This window comes from Lissotriton vulgaris, chromosome 6 (genome assembly GCF_964263255.1).
Source record: "Lissotriton vulgaris chromosome 6, aLisVul1.2, whole genome shotgun sequence".
NCBI lineage: Eukaryota > Metazoa > Chordata > Amphibia > Caudata > Salamandridae > Lissotriton > Lissotriton vulgaris.
In genome coordinates, this window is record NC_141694.1 from 15,803,301 (window position 1) to 15,816,049 (window position 12,749).

Consider the following 12,749-nt stretch of genomic DNA (forward strand, 5'->3'; position numbering starts at 1 on the left):
ATGTACATAGGGACCCTCTTGATCTACAGGAACCTCGATAAGAGGCAAGCCAACCTCCCTCTCTAGGCTGTTTCATGAGTACTGCTGATAATCGGGGTAATCTGACTGTGCATACTGGTACATTTGTTGCGTGACATGTTGTGTGGCCGCAATGGGTTGGGGTTGGGGTACAGCTACTGTTTGCTGTGCATGCTGTGGAGGTTGCGTGTTCTGTGGAATATGCTGTGGAACATGTTCTTGTCTAGGAGGACGCGGTCTTTCTTTCGTCCTGCCTGTAGCAATATTGTATTTCAGAACGGCACATTCGTTTATATAGTGACCTGGCTGTTTACAATAGTTGCAATTCCCTTTAACGGGAGCTGCAGAATGACCTGGCGGTGCTGTACCCTTTTTCTGACCGTCCGCTGGAACAGACTGAGCAACTAGCACTTTCATTTTCGTGTCTTTAATACGTCTCTGTTCATGATCATGTTCCTCTCTAATTCTGTTCTGGTGGTACTGTAACATTTGTAACATTTGAGAAGGGGTATTTGCTTGCCATGTACTCTCGACTTTCAGTACTCTATTTTTAACTTGTGGTAAGGAATTCTCGACTAATTTGGTCACAAAAAGATGTGGGTATGATTCACTACTTGTTTTCAGGCCACTATTAATAATGAAACATTTCTCAAATCTGGAATAAAAATCACTAGTGTCTTCGTCTTGTTTCTGTTTGCAGGCTGAGATTGCATCCCAGTCTTCCTTTTTTATTGCCAATAACCTCGGGAAGACCTATACTAATAATCCTGGTAATGCTTTAGCTTTGTCCCCAAGACCAGTACCTGGGACTCGTCCATTTTCTTCTGTTTCTAATTCAGTCCAAATAATCTTTGTATCTCCCACCTCCCATTCTTTTTCTTTAAGTTTTTCGTAAATGCCAGCGGGCAACAATACCTTTAACATTTTAAGAATATCGGGATACGTATAATCCCCCATGAGTAGCATGTCTTTTAATTCACAATGAAATTCGGCTGGATCTTTATCATGACAGGGCACTAATTTTTTCATTTCCAATAGTTCCATTTTAGTCAAGGGGGTGTATACGAATACTCGTTCTAGCTCACCTCCTGTGGTCCGGACGGGATGAACTTCTCGTAAGGGATTCTGTCTGTCTATGTAAAATGGTTGTCTTACTGGGGGTGGAACAGGAACGAAATGTGGAGTCAGGAAAGTTCTGTATTTGTGGCGTTGTTCTAGAATGATATTAATTAAATCGGTACCTAGGCCTCTCCATCTTTTTAGGAGTAATTCTTCCAATATATTATATAGGGGACCTGGATCAGAATGCTGACTCTCATATAGTGTAATGAGATGCTGGATCATGTACATACCAGCTAGTCGTTGTTCGGCTGGAGAAAGATTCAAAAATGTTTGCGCTACTGAATCGTCTTTGTATACGCTGTTTTTTCCAGCCCATTGTACTGCTGATCGTGCTAGTTCTTGTTGACGCATGGTATTAAGTTCACTGTAACCTATTCGTTGTTTCAGTACTTTATCAGTGGCCTGAAATAAATGTTCAAGAGAACATTGTTCTGGTATGGGAGAAAGAAAACGTTTCTTGCTTCCTGGGCGTATGGGTCTGTCAAAAGGTCTTGCTCTACCTACGTATGCTATTCTATCTCTGTCCTCTGTATCATCTATATCATCGTCGTCCTCTGTGGTTTCATTCTCCTCTTTCTCGGCTTCCCTAGCTGCTTTTTCTTTTTCGTGTATTGTTACAATTTCTTTACGGATCTTTCTGTACATGGATTCTATACAACCTTGTTTACTATGTTTACCATCAGCTATATTGTTACTCCAATTTATCAGGACGTCCATTTCTTCTTTGCTTGTACCTGGCCGATCTTGTTCCCTTATCAAACAATTTATCAAAAACTGTAAGATCATATTTTGTGTCTCCACCTTGTTGTGTGCCATGGCCTCGTGAATGCATTCTGGTCTCTCCTCTGTTCTAATAAAATTATATATGTTATCTAAATGTTGTCTCATATTTGGTAGAATAGACAGATAGTTTGTGACTCGTCGTAAACGTATTGAGTATAGCATCATCTGGTCTTCGCCTGGTACTGGATCATATCTGCAATCAGTAAGGTACTGTTTAAGGGCTGCGAATGTCGCAACTTTGGGTGTGCGTTGTAATGCTGCTTCTCTAAGTGTTAGTCGTTTTACTTGAGGCGGGGTGACAGGGAGACCTCCTACGGTGCTTCCTGAAGTGGAAGCGTGACTATCAACTGGCTGTGTTGTCACTACTGGTGTCATGGCTTGTAAAGTAGGTGTAGGTAATGTAGGCAGACTCTGGGTTGCAAGTGTAGAAAAAGGATTGGTAGGACCAGTAGCAGGAGGGACAGTAGCAGTAGTAGTGACAATAGGGGAAGTGACAATGGGTGGGGGAGTCGAGTCTTGAGCAGGCTGCATAGGCTGATGTATATTATTAGCAGGTGGTACGCGTGCATTGGTATATTCCGGAGCAACATCATCTAAATAGGAAGAAAGGAAAATGTCCGCTGCGGTCTGTTTATGATGAAGTTTAGTTGGGACCAATGGAGGTGGCAAGTTACGGGGTACTTCCGGGGTCGCCTTGGGCAGGCCCTCGGCGAGAACAGGATACAGACCTGTAATAAGGGCATTTCTTTGTCTGTCTTGTTGTTCTATTCTGACTCGTTCTCCTTCTTCTAGTAACTCTCTTTCTCTAGCTTTTTCGGATTCCTCTCTACTTCTCTCTGCTTTCCTGATTTCTTTCTCTGTTCTTCTATGCGCTTCTTTACGCCATAATTCTATGGCATCTTTCTGGGATTGTCTGGCTTTCTTTTTCCATAACGCTTCTTCTACTCGTATGATGCATTCAGCATCCCATGTCCCTGAGACAGGCCATCTAAACTTTTCTTCCAGATCTTTCGTATAGTCCACCCATAAATCTAAGTACAGTATGGCATCTAAGCCATGCTTTTGGTACATAAAATGTCCGGGAGTGTCCCTAGGCGGGACGGGAACTGCTTCTTCGAGTATCCCTTTCCTGGTTCCTATCTGACGTAATTTCGAGAACAGTGGCATATTTAAACTGACTTGAACGTGAACACAATGAACACAATAATGAATTGCAAACAATCATTCATACCACGACATGAAATACACAATTCCGGAAAATTCTCGAACTCTAGAATACTGTATTACTAGATGCACTGCTAGTACAGTACAGACATACCGGTCCCATAAAGAGACACGTCATACCGTATCCACCTAAGTGAACACGTCTGGACCAGGTCTGTGTACCCAGACCCGTCTTGACCGGGCACAAATTAATGAACCCGTCTAGATGCGTTCCCAACAACGGTACTCACCGGGAAGCAGAAACTGAAGGCCTCGGAAACTGGACTGGACTGGACTGCGTCAGCTACGATTTCTCCTACGCATGCGCTTCGGAACAGGTGGGCCTCTGGATACCTCGGACCTTGCTCTCTCGGCTTGGGGCTCTGGTCGGGATCCTCCGCATTCCTCACCGCCTCGTCTGGATGCCGGACCGCAGTCTCCGTCTCCTCCGTGGGCCTGAGGGAGATAGCAGGAAAACCCGCAGGTGTGCACTGGATCCGTCACGGCTGTAGAAGGGGTCAGGGGCCTGTGTTACATCGCCGACGAGTGGGGAAGGGGGGGGTCCCTGTTCGGGCGCCAGATTATGTGGTAAATAAAATTACCGGACTATTTTTCTATACATTAAATGACAATAAGGATAGCTCAATCAAATGAGAGGCAGAGTCCGTGGTATCTGAGTCATACGGGCTTTAATGAAATGCCTCGAGGCATGGGACATCGGGTTCCATCACCACTAAGGTTCAGGAAGGGACATTCAACATTTTATTAACATCACACATTATATATAGTAAAAGCATGTAATTGAAATGAATACAGTAGGCGTAACAGGTGAAAAGAGAGAGATAAGAACACATGTGCGTAACAGGAGGCGTGTAAGAAGGCGTACACGTGGGCGTGCACTTGACATGTCAGAGAAACGTCACAAGTGGGTGGATACTTAGAGAAAGTTTGCAGAATCAGCAGAAACCTTTGGCATACATGCGCGCGCAACTGAGCATGACGTGTAACTGGGGAGAGCTGGGGGCTTTGACTTTAGCACTAGTAGAGGAGACTAATGTCTGGGATGTCAGAATGACCTGCACCTATAGCATATCTGGTATCTTGTGTTTAGAGGATGTAGTGTCTGAAGTAAAAGGTCTCTCGGGCAGAGGCCGTTCATCACTGAATGCTAGTGCGTGCATATGGATCTTCATGCAAAGTACGGGGGCCATGGGTCTACCATGGTAACGGGGGCAGTAAATCACTCGCATGGAGACAGGAAGGCAGGGCCCTTTGCTCTGCAGCCGGGAATATGTTTACTTATTTCACTAGACTGGAATGTGTTTTCGCGGAAGCTGAGCAGATAACTGTAGGCAAAATACTGCCTTGGCAGGCAGGCCAGGCCGAGCCAGGCACCGCTCGTCTGGGCAGGATGTAAGGTAGAGGTCCTAATTTTAGGAAGTACCAAACTGCTTTCTTGTTTTATCAAGGCTTTAAATGGATCATTAATGAGGAAGACTACACTCCAGCATGGGTTCATTTGCAAAAGCCTTTAATAGAAGGTAAACCTATTCCTACATACTTAACGATAAAAAACTTTCACCCATCTCATTCTAAATACATCATAAATAACACTAAAAATGATGTATTAAGACTGGACTGTTACTCCAAAATAGGAATAGGTAATTCCAATCTTGCCTCCCTCTGGCACAACCCAAATTTTCAGATTGATGGAAAACCAGCCCGGTGGACTGACTGGTCAAAGAAAGGAGTTAACCTGGTCAAACACCTATATGCCAACACCAATCCACTCCTCTTCGCCAACTTCCAAGAACGTTTCTAACAAGACAAGCTAGACATCTACAAGTTTCTAAAACTAAAGGTGCAGTTATATAAGTACCCATAATTGAAAAAGGACCCAACTTCACCCATTCTTATTTACAAATTACGTAAATCTGGCCACATGGTTTCTAAGGTCTACAAAATACTCTCACCAAAATCAACCTCAGCTACACTTGCAAAAAGAACATAAATGGGAGTCATAATTATGCAAAACCAACATAAACTTTGAAGGAAATGCCATCTACAAATCTCCTTTCATGAACAAAGTATCACCAATGCGGTCCCAGACTACATGTATGCTTTCGTGGAACCTTTTGGGCCCCTGAAACACTATCAAACTAAGAGAAGACCCTAACTGATAGAACTGTGGTGGACAAAAGGGGGACCTTGCACAAATGCTCTTCCACTGCTCCATGCTTCAAAAGTCCTGGAGAACATCTTTGATTTCATTAAAAATACTCTGGGCATTACCCCCTCACCTGAAAAGACTGAACACTGGGTAACTCAGACGTATGTCAACATATTAGGAGCCAAAGGGGAAAAAAGGGAGAGGCCGCCCCCCACTCAGAACACGATAAACAAAACAAGGCCTCACCCTCAAAACACTTATTACCATTAATCGTGACAGAAATCAGGGTTTTCAATAGCCTTCTCAGTTCCCTTATATGTGTGCAGTCCAAATACTCATATATGTCACAGTGTAGCTTTTTCACAGAAAACACAAAATGTCAACTACCATCCACACTCCCCACCTTTCATTCGATGAAAAAAATGTGTGGGAGAAGATTGAAAGTACCTCACGGTAGAACAGCCTACGGGGTTACTGGCTAACAATTTCCAGTGTACCCACTTATCATCATTGGTAGCTCCCTCTCTTTTAGTGAAAGAGAAAATGAGAAAAAGGAAAAGAAAAGACAAGACAAGAAGAACCAGTGCTTGTTCTCCTTCTCGAGAACCACAGACAGTGGTGATCACTCGTGTAATAGTAAGAAAAGACAAACAACACTTACTATTGTGTATATACATATACCAAAAGAACCCCAGTGAGAAATAATAAGTGTAATTCTCACCATTAAAATTGCAGGGCTTAAAGGGGGTAAAGGGGGAAAAACCACGTTGGAGACAAGTGACAACACTAAAAAGAAAAGACACGCTTATAGATTGGGTAGCAGGCAAGTGCATTGGAGAAGTGTATTACACACCTCTATAGTAAGCTGGAGTGCTTGGATATTTTTTGATGTCACGAAACATTAAAATTTGTTCTTTAAACGTATCAGGTTTTAATGATATAACTAAAAGGAAGAGAATAGCATCTGAAATTAGATATATTCAACCGGACATTTTATGTCTTCAGGAGACACATCTATCCTGGAATAACAGACTTCTTGTTGCAGATTTAGGTTACACACTTATATCAGCTTCTCAGCAAATGACTATGACTCGTGGGGTAATGATGTGGTATTGGGTTCCCAAGGCCTACATGCTCCGCAGAAATACCCACTTACACCAAAAGAACTGTTGGCACGGAAACTGAAAAGTACAAAAGACAAGTTTATTAAGACCCCATGGGGTGGTGGTACATTCCTACAGCACCCTTCGGCAATGCAAGAAGTATCACACCGAACGTTGGTGCGAGTCCTTCTTTTATATAATTTACAGACAATAAACAGGTAGGCGGTACATGGTTACAGAGTTTAGGTACATATATGGTCATTTTTGGTGCACAGCCAACTCATGGGAGGGGTTACAACACCACTGGTCAGTTTGGCGGAACATTCCTAAGGGGTGACTGGTCAGTCGGAACTGCGCATGTACAGGCTTGACTGTTACTAAAAATAGCCTGTTGCTGGGCAAACTCGAGTGGTCAGTGGCACGGACAAAGGACTAAAGGGCATGTTGACCACGAGGCCGCTCATTCCCTGAAATGGCCGCCGTAGCATGCAAAATGGCGTTTTTCGAATAAGGCCAAGTTAAGGGAAATAACGTGTAGCAAAGCTAAGCGCTAACCCAGCCATCGTCAAATTATGACAGACGACCCTTTTAGCGTTTAGCTGAAGCTACCTCATAGTGGACATAGTCGGGATACTCATCTTCGATATCAATTGACATAATTTGAGCCACTTCTTTACGAAGCATCAAGTCATTTTGGGCAAGAGCTCGTCTAGATGGAATACAAGCCGATAAACACATGGAACATAATGCAGGGCCACATTGTATACATAAACACAAGAAGAATAAGATCCCCACTATGATACATAAGATTGTCAGTAGCTTCCAGCCCCATGTACTAAGCATAGACCAGAACCACCCCGAAAAGGTCCATGTACCATTGTCCGGATGTATTTCAGCAGCAATTTTATGCAGTTTTGATATTGCATCATATACAGATGGTGAGTTGTCAGGAACGTAAACACAACAGCTACTTCCCATAATTCTACATGCCCCCCCTCGATCAGCTAGAACGACATCTAGAACCATCCGGTTCTGAAGCGTGACAATTCTATATATTTGAAGCTCTTCAGTTATATTCCCCAATGCAAAAGCAGTATCATTAGCTACAGCCTCAACAACACGGGTCAGTTGTCGTATCTTTCGACTGTTCAGAGCAGCTCCCACAAAGGAAAACAAACCCAAATTAAAATCTACATATTGTTGTCGTGCAGTATCGGTCTGGTCAATGTCTTCCAGGACTACAGCACGTTTAACTCTATTTAACACAAAATCATGGTACAGTACATAGTCATTATGGTACATAGGTGGGGCAATGAATACAGGGGGTAATACAAAAGAGATATAACATGTACCTAACCATCCTAACGGGAGTTGATGATAACCTTTATTACCACAGATGAAGTACGTATTTCGGGATGCCACAAATGATATGCCATTCGGACTGTCAAATGTAAGTGTGGTGTTACATTCACTTTTTCCAACCGGGATTGTACCTTTATTTCGTATGCAAAGATCAGCCTTAGTGTCTATAACATTAATGACATGAGAGCTGGACATATTAATGTTCCGTTGATTACTGTAGATTCGGGGTGCAGACACATTGTCGGGGCGGTACTCTTCCCATTCGAATCGAGTACCCTCAGCTTGTGGATAGCCATCCCGATCAAGATAGCATATCTTGTTTAAACGGAAAAGCACCCCCCCTTTTGTTGGCCAGCGCAAAGTGAATAGAAGAGTATACCAAGCATTGCAGGAACCATTATGGGAAAACGGGAGTGGGATGAGTGGTGTGCCCCCTTTCTTCTGATGCCCAGGCAACATACCACACACCCAACAGTTAGAAGTGTTCGTCATATTGTGAGTATGATGCCAGATTTGAATGAAGCTATTGTTCAAATAAGTCTGTTGGTGCCGTTCTTCATGATAGGGTACGGTGAAATGAAAATGTTCAGATGGAGCCGGGGTAGTCGGCAGCAAATGTTCTCGTACAGGCACCACAAGTTCTACTACCCAGGCTATCACTGCTATTACCACAATTGTCAATACAAACAGTATAGCACCAAGAATTCTTTTGTCTCGTGCTGCAGAAGACGCCATAGTTCAAAAGAGTTCACAATGTCTCAAATATACAACTAAAAAATAAAAATGAGAGTGCTGAGCTCCGAGGTAGCCGTTGTTTTCTTCTCCGGGGTCAAGACGGGTGTCGCTACTCTTGGCAGAACTGATCCCCCCCCCTTGAGATTCCCGGCTTCCGTTTCACAAACCCCAGAGCGGTAACCAACCAGTCTCGCACAAAAAAATATCTTCTTTCTATCTTGGCCGCAAATTATAACGCTGTTGTCCAGAAACGGTGTAGTCCGGGAAGGCTCCCTCCGATTCGGCCGACGTCACAGCTGGGCTCTTTTCCTCGTCCAAGATATCTCTGTAGTCGGACAGCACAGTAGGATTCACCAGGTCCGGAGAGACGCAACGGCAGTGAGTTGAATGCACCCACCGCTTCCTGTTGGTCACTCGTACAGCCGTTCGAGTCGCAAGCAAGACTTGCTCGGGGCCACGCCACCTCGGTTCCAAGCTGTTCGCTCTCTCAAATGATTTGACCATCACAAAGTCGCCAGGACGAAGATTGTGAGCCTCTCCAATGGAATTGTCAGGGAGCGCTTCTCGAACCTGTTGGTGAATAGAAAGTAAATCATTTGTTAATCGTGCCAAATAATCGTTCATCATTATACAAGGCACATCATGTAACAATCGCGGCTTAGGAACTCCCCATATATTCATAGGCCTTCCAAACACCACTTCATAAGGTGTGAGGCCAGTTCGAGAGTGGGGCACTGATCTAATAGAGAGTAATGCTAGCGGCAAAGTGTCCGGCCATTTCAAAGACGTGGACGCCACAAACTTAGCCAGTTTTAATTTCAACGTGGCATTGTACCACTCGACAAGACCTGCTGACTGAGGATGGAACACAGCATGGAACTTTTGCTGGATCCCCAATCCCTTTAGCACATATTCCACAATTTTCCCAACAAAATGAGGACCATTATCGCTCCACAAAAATTTGCAAACTCCAAATCGAGGGAGGTACTCTTTGAGCAGAACCTTAGCTGTTGTCAAAGCTGTATTATCCTTCGTGGGGAAAGCCTCAACCCATTTGCTAAAGGTACACACCACCACTAAGACATACTTAAGGTTATTGCAACGCTCAAGCTGAATGTAGTCCATTTGTAGTACCTCGAATGGTGCGGAAGGTGGAACGAACCCTCCTTTCGGAGTATGCGTCCCTTTTGCAGGATTGTGCTGTAAACATATCAAACAAGTCTGCACTACTCTCTTAGCAGTATTGGCAATCTCAGGATGCTCCCAAACTCGTGTTAACAGTCGAGTGATTGCAAGAGCTCCAACATGTGCCAACCCATGTGTCATCTGGACCATTGCTTGCAAGTAAGCTGCAGGCAATCTCCATCGTTCCATATCTTTACTCCTCCAACAACCCTCATCATCCAGTACTCCCTCTGCTGCCCAGGATGCAAGTTCTGCTTCAGTCGCTGATTTTTGAATGTCTAGTATCTCTGCTCTAGCATCATGCCATCGCTCGGCCTGCGACTTCACTACATACATGGGGGAGTCGTTTCGTGACATAGCTGTTTGTCTTGCTATACTGTCTGCAAAGGCATTGCCTTGTCCCACTTTGTCAGTGACCTTTTTGTGTGCACTGCATTTGATTATCGCTACTTTCTTTGGACAAAGTAACGCGTTTAGGAGATCACGCACTAATTCTCCGTGCATAATGTGTACTCCATGAGAAGTCAAAAACCCACGCTCTCTCCAGAGTAGGCCGAAGTCATGCGCTACTCCGAAGGCGTACCGGCTATCTGTGTAGATGTTCACACATAAGCCAGCACTCAATTCGCAGGCTCTTGTCAAAGCTATCAGCTCCGCTGCTTGGGCTGATTTCTGGGGTATTCGTGCTGTTTCTACCACCGTCTTAAGTGTCGTGATCGCATATGCCGCAGAAGTTGTGCCATCTGGCAGCCTCAAACACGATCCATCAACCCACAGTTCCCCATCCACATCTGGAAGTGGCATATCCTGTAAGTCGACACGACCCTTTGTTTGTTCCTCGGTCAGGAAAACACAATCATGGTGTTTTTCCTCCTGACCCTCTTCAACCGGATATGGCAATAAAGTGGCAGGGTTCAGGGTAGCGCATCTTTTCAGTGTGATATGTGGTGCCAGGAGTGTGAGCTCATATCCTGTTAAACGTGCGCTCGTGAGGCACTGTGTCTTCGTTTGATTTAACAGGGCATCTACTGCATGGGGAACTAACACCAACAATTTGTGTGACAAAACTATTCCCTCACTTTGCCGTATAGCTACTGCTGTCGCTGCGACTGCTCGGAAACACCCAGGTAACCCTCGCGCTACAGGATCAAGAATGGCTGAGAAATACGCACATGGCCTCTGTTTATCCCCGTGTGCCTGCACTAACACTGATAACGCGCACCCATCTTTCTCATGCACGTACAACGTGAAGAACTTTGTGTAGTCTGGTGTACCTAACACGGGTGCAGAGCAAAGGGCCTGTCTCAATTGTTCAAAAGCATTCTGACATTCATCTGTCCATTCAAGGGGCATTGGTGTAGTTTTGGACAATAACGCTAACAAAGGTTTAATAATGTGCGAAAACCCCATGATCCACTGTCTACAAAAGGACGTTAGTCCTATGAAGGTGCATACATCTCTCTGAGTGCGGGGGACTGGTGTATCTAAAATCGCTTGAATTCGATCTGATGTTCATGCACGCCCCTCCTTAGACAAAAGATGACCGAGGTAGGTCACCTTGGGTCTACAGTATTGTAACTTTTTCTTAGAGACTTTATGATTGTTCTGAACCAAAAAGGAAAGCAAAGCAAGTGTACTCTCCTCACATTGTGCATAGGTGTCTGCAGCCAACAGGAGATCATCAACATACAGTATAAGTGCTACTCCGGATTGCAATTCAAAAGAGTCAAGCTGTCGTTTTAAAGCCTGGCTATAGATGCTGGGACTCTCTGTGTAACCTTGGGGAACACGACAAAATCTATACGATTTATTATTTAACGTGAAGCCAAATAGGTATCTGCTGTCGGGATGAATAGGAATGGAAAAGAACGCGTTCTTAAGGTCAATAACAGAAAAGGTCGTCGCAGTTGGGGGGACCAAAGTAAGCAAAGTCGTGATATCAGACACCACCGGGTATTGGGGAATGCCAATTTTGTTAATTTCTCTCAAATCAATAATAAATCGATAGACTTTGTCATCAGTGTCTTTCTTAAGAATCGGAAGAATAGGGCTGTTACAGACATTGTAAGGAACTTCCTCCACTACTCCTGCAATAATCAAATCCTGAACGATGTGCGTTAGAGCAATTTCACCTTCCCTAGAGATCTTGTACTGTGGTACACGTGGCAAAAGTACTCCCTCCTTGACAGTAATTCGAATAGGTGGAATAAGCATCTGTCCCACATCCGTATCTGATGTCGCCCATAACGTGTGTGGGAGAGAGGCTAATGCTTCAATTTCCTTCATTGTACAAAATCTGTCTGAATCTGGGTAATTGTCGTTCAAAATAACCCGCACTCCTTCAGGAGCACAGCGTATCGTTGCTCGAAAGTATTTAAGCAAATCAATGCCCATAATGTTATCTGGAGTGTGAGGTGACAACAAAAATGGGCAAAAACTGAAAAATGTGTCAATACAAAGTGCAAGAGGTTGTGATAATGGGCTAGGAGAGGGTGTGCCATCAAACCCTATACATGTTATCGTTTCGCCAGACAGGGGAGCCCTTGGAACCAAGTTTTTAGACAAAGCACTACGAGTAGCTCCTGTGTCAACTAAAAACTGATCAGTAGAACCCAAAATGCCCGCTGATACATATGGACCTCTTTGATCTACTGGCACTTCAACTGATTCCGTACCCCATCCTACGCAATCCTATGCATGCACATAATCCTGATGCTCAACATTCTCACCCTCCGATATCTGATATTGGTTCCGTCTATCAAAGGTATTTCGTTCATCCTGACCACGACCCCTCGCTTCAAACCTACCACGATCACTTCCGCCATCTCTCGCTCCTGAATAACTATTCCTCGACCTTCCACTTCCTCGACCACGCTGGCTGCGTTGCTCACGAAGCACCGGACAATCCTCAGCCCAATGCCCAAACTCTTTACAATATGCACATTGGTCCTCAGCAATGTCGGTACGACCGTACGACACATTACCCCCTCCTCGCCTGCCTCTATCATTCCCTCTAGATTGCGCACCACGAACCTGTGCCAACATCACCTTCGTTTTCAATTCCTTCG